Source organism: Adiantum capillus-veneris, chromosome 28 (assembly GCF_014529385.1).
Source record: "Adiantum capillus-veneris isolate H3 chromosome 28, ASM1452938v2, whole genome shotgun sequence".
Lineage (NCBI taxonomy): Eukaryota > Viridiplantae > Streptophyta > Polypodiopsida > Polypodiales > Pteridaceae > Adiantum > Adiantum capillus-veneris.
Window position 1 is genome coordinate 133,652,738 of NC_140958.1, and position 4,811 is coordinate 133,657,548.

The 4,811-nt window shown below is 40.4% G+C and overlaps 1 pseudogene; it reads right to left on the bottom strand.

The window, feature by feature from the left end:
- Positions 1–1,854: 1,854 nt before the first annotated feature.
- LOC147421335 (E3 ubiquitin-protein ligase AIP2-like) lies at positions 1,855–4,352 on the bottom strand (annotated as a pseudogene).
- Between the last annotated feature and the right edge of the window lie 459 nt (positions 4,353–4,811).

Genomic DNA, 4,811 nt, shown 5'->3' on the forward strand with positions numbered 1-4,811 from the left:
GAAGTTTGTGGTTAACCCTATGAAGAAGGAGCCTACAAGGAGGTTGAGAGTCCTATCTTTGAATGAGCTACTTGATATATACCCTATTGTGGATGCATGGCATAAGAGGAAGCGCATTGGAGAGGCTTATATTGATGGAGATGCACATGTATGCATTATTAAGCAAGTTTGTGTATTAAAGTTGGGACTCAACATGGTGAAGAATTCAGGTTTTTGTATAAAGCTTGCAAATCGATCAAGGGAAAAGTGTTTGGGAGTTATCAAGGACTTGGAGATGGATTTATTTGATGTTAAAGTAGTGGTCAATTGTCATGTTATACCCACGGTATTGGTGCACTCCCTCTTATAGTTGGAAGACCATGATTACAAGGAGTGTGTTTTTTAGTGAGCTTTGGATTTTGAGCTTTTGTAATCAAAACAATTTTTGCGAGCTTTTTGAAATTTAGAGCTTTTTTTAATGGCAAAAAATACTAAACCAAAAAGCACACATTTTACATACGATAGACACCAAAAAAACATACATAAGTTTCATAAAGTCTCAACTTTAAGCTTGAACATCTAGCAATGTATGAACCTCAAAGCATACATCTAACAAGAGGGGAATTCAAAGTTCAATGTCCATACAATATTCTCTTAAACAAAGCACCACATGTCCACAAGCCACGGTGAAGAAACACTATACATGGAGGACGTTTTCAATCTAAATACGTATGACCCTTCTCAATGATTACATATCCCAATACATTTCACTTTGCACATCCATTCAATATTATAATTGTGATACTCCGTGAACGTAACAAGCAACCACCTATTCATTCTACATCACACAAAATATTCAAATATCGATAATACTATCTCTCTAAGTTTAACACTTCACATGCATACAAGGTAGACATGCAAGAGCTATCCATCTCACATAATGAACCATGAGTGCATTTTATTTGTGATCTTCTTACCACTACTATCTTGTAATCAAATTTACACATTGATATAGGGCTTGGGTCACCACAAATAACACTTACTAAAACATGGATGGCATACACCTGAAGATAATGAAGTGGATAGTAGGCAAAAATGCATAATACCATAGTGTAGAGAAACTTACCAACAACCAATAAAATATCCCCAAAAAAATACATAGAGGGCACGACAAAAGAGCCAACCTCAAAACAAAACCATCATGATCTGTGATAGCATTAGGAGATAAATTTTTGAAGCTAAATTCAAGGTAATGTTGTGGGTGACCAACTGACGAACAAAGCATAGGTGGTTGACTAATATAAAGGGCATTAATTATTGTATCCAAAAAGATTACATAAAAAACATTTATAAAATAGCTAACATCAAGAATTGCATCCCCGGTTTGTAGTTGAAAGTTTCCATAGTAAGTGATGTTAGAATAACAAAATTACATGTATTATAAGGTAAAGGGTAAAAGGGGATGCTACTTCAAAGGGACTCTTGGTCTAGAATCGTTTAAAATAAATCAAACACAGTGGGAGGCAAGGCTGGACCTCTGCATGACATTGAAGGAAAAGAGTCGCATGTAGCCAAAGGTTCTGGTGTGGAGTTTTACCAAACACCGAGGAAGGTTTTTTTAGCAAACCAAAAACCGAGCATATTCTGTCTAGTACCCTTCTCTCTCCAAACAAGTACATGAAGTTCAGGCACAGTTGGATGCTAGTATCCTAGTAATTTCCTTAGAAAGGACTCATCACATTAATAGAGATTTTTAGTATCCTCGGAAAATAGGAGGTATGGTATGCATGCATGATTTTATGTAAACCCTCAAAACATAGAATCTATTGAGGATGATGATATTTTTAAGGGAAAATTAAAATACGCGTCAAATTATTATATATACATGAACTCTCCACCACGAACATCACTTTTAGCACCTTTCCTTTCCTCCTCTAACTCCTTGTCCTGCTCTTTTTTACTTTCATAATCATGATCATCCGTCTGAAACTCGAGCCACCATATCGAACATGAATTGCATTCATCTAGCCATGGTTTCAAACAATCTAGATGGTATAGTTGTTTACAAGGCATTTCTTGCATCTGGTCTCCTATAGCTAGTTGTTCTCTACACACACAACATTCTACCTCTTCACCAAGCTACTTAAGCAAAGACTCCATCACATTGTGTACATGTAACTTTGCAACCTCTTCTTTTGATGTTGGCGGGGTCCCACGGGACATGGCACGTTCCAGCCCCCTGAAGGGTTTCTTCTATTGCCTCCTCCAATCCTGTGCCAAAGTCACTTAGCCCATTTTCCCTCTACATCATCAGTTCCACTGGATCATCCGTCATGCATAGATCCAACTGAGAAGAATTGGTTCCTGACGTTTGACCTTGGTTTTCAATTCTATGCTCATACTCTAACACTAAAGCCGCTAGAAAATTATGTGCCATTAGCCAAGCTGGACGAGGCGGCTCTGGGTCTACCGTTAGTTCTCCCTCAAACAAGAACCCTGGACCTCTTGCTGCCTGATGCATGACACCAGTTTCCTATTGCAAATCTCCACACTTTTGCAATATAAGACTGATTTAATAAAACGCAAATAACTTTACTAAATTGACGCAATGGTAGACCAATTTGTTTTTAAACAGACTCACACTTCTTTGAAAAATCCCACTTCTATGTTTCTTACATAAAGAGTCTCATGTCTTAGACACATCCTAACAAGATGCTGAAACAATTACATGAAGTTTTCATGTCATATGCAAAATTTATGCTTAAAATACTAGAATCTAAGCATGAGCCAATTTAAGGGCACCAACCACTTTTGTGGCCCATTACAATACTAGTGTTAATATGGATTAATTGTTAGTCAAGTATATTGAAAAGTAGTAGACAAATCAAACCTCAAGAATCTCGTTGAGATGGTCATGAGGCAGTTGGTATTCTTGAGCTCATCATGCATTGGGCACATCACTTCATCATTGCCACTGCATATGTCATTGATGTAGTTGCAGCGGGTGCATATATCCACAGCTTGCTGGCAAGGGGAAAGGGAGGGTAGCTCAAAGATGGTGCATTATGAAGTTGAGAGAGAGAGAGAGAGAGAGAGAGAGAGAGAGAGAGAGAGAGTGCTTGTTTCTGATTGCTTTAGAAACTTGTTTTTTCTTGCTTACAAAAGTGGAGTTGTATCAAGCTTTAGAAGGCTCTCAAATAGCATTGTAGCATCACAAGGTTGTGTGTTGACTTTTTTGCAAAATCTACATGCTTTCACCATTGTTGCTCTTGTGTCAATCTACGCTCGATTTTTTTTGCTCAATGATTAGAAACCCCCCCCCAGTGTCGAGCTGGTAGGGTCAATGGAAGCAACGAGGAATCATCTATAGCTGCATGGCTATAGCATTTTTTCCCTCGCACCAAATTTTGGTGGTGACCTACTACACCTTCTACATGCTAGCTAGCATTTTTGTGGCTTAAAGCAATGGATTCAAATGGCCTTGTCTAAGCCACACAAACATGACCACATGCAACTGTGGCTTTGTCTTCATCTTTCTGCACTAGGATGGACACATTGGCCTATTAAATTATGCAAACATTATATATGTGTGTGTGTGTGTGTGTGTATGTGTGTGTGTGTGTGTCTCAAAAGGAACGCTTAAAATAATAATATTAAAATAAATTTCGAAATCCTAAAGATTATGTAGACATTTCATAGGCTCCATGCCTGTAGTAGACAGTGCTAATAAGGCCCTTGTTACACATGACAGACGGTTGTGTATGACGTGATTTCACTTAGGCAAAGACTTCTGTGACCATAAAACTGAGTCTGGTGGCTCTATGTCACACAGCATGGATGCCACCTACAGTCGAAAGTGCAACCTTTTGTTCGATAGTCGATTAGCAAGATCCGTGCCTCCATGGGTGAGGGTTTCTCGACTTACGGAGAGTTGCCCAAAATTGAGAGTATGTCTAGGCAAATGGTGTGACTATCTTTGCACTGAGCGCCTCTCCTCATTGGGGCATGTGAGTGCAACTACATTTCCTCCACCCTTGTGTGACATAGGCCTAAAGTCTGTAAAAAAGTAAGGGGGGGTGTTTGGAGGCGTGCACGGATGATAGGGAGCCCCCCCCCCCCCCCCCCCCCCTTTTTTCCTTTCACGCTTAGACATACCGTCCCTTTTCTCTGCTACTGCTTCCTGCCGCCACCTCCTTGTTTTTGCATACAACGTTAAAGGCAAACATGCTATTACCATTGATGATCTCTAAAACCTAAAGGTTGATCAAGGTATTGAGTGCCAACATGATGGTTCCAATGCCCAGTATCAAGTGGGCTGAGTAACACAACCCTCTATTCCACATGGCGCCCACCTCTTGCCTCACCTTATTCATCCCTCACTTGGACAAGCTTCATTTGATGATTACCTAGGAAGCACTACCAATAAAGTTTGAAAAAAATGGGAGGCTCCTATTCTAAACACTAAAGGGCACGGATGGAGAGAGATGGGATCCGCGGTGGGGGTCGAAAAGGGGAATCTCGAGGCGAATGGAGGGTGGTAAAAAATAGGCGTTTGTTGGACTCAAACCCTTGCCACCGCCATGAGAGCCCAATGCACTAACCGTTACGCCCACGATGGGCACGTTGACATGTGGGCAAACCATAAAATCATAAATAAACTTGGACAGGATCCCTGCTTGTACAAAGTTTACTTTTTTGTATCCTAGTTTACCCTGACCATCTTATGACTGCACCCATCCCGATCCCTGTGTCCTACTTTCGTTGCCGTAGATCCCACCGCTTCAGCTTCATCAAACTGCCCGTGCCCTTTAGTGCTGAGGGGCTCCTATCGT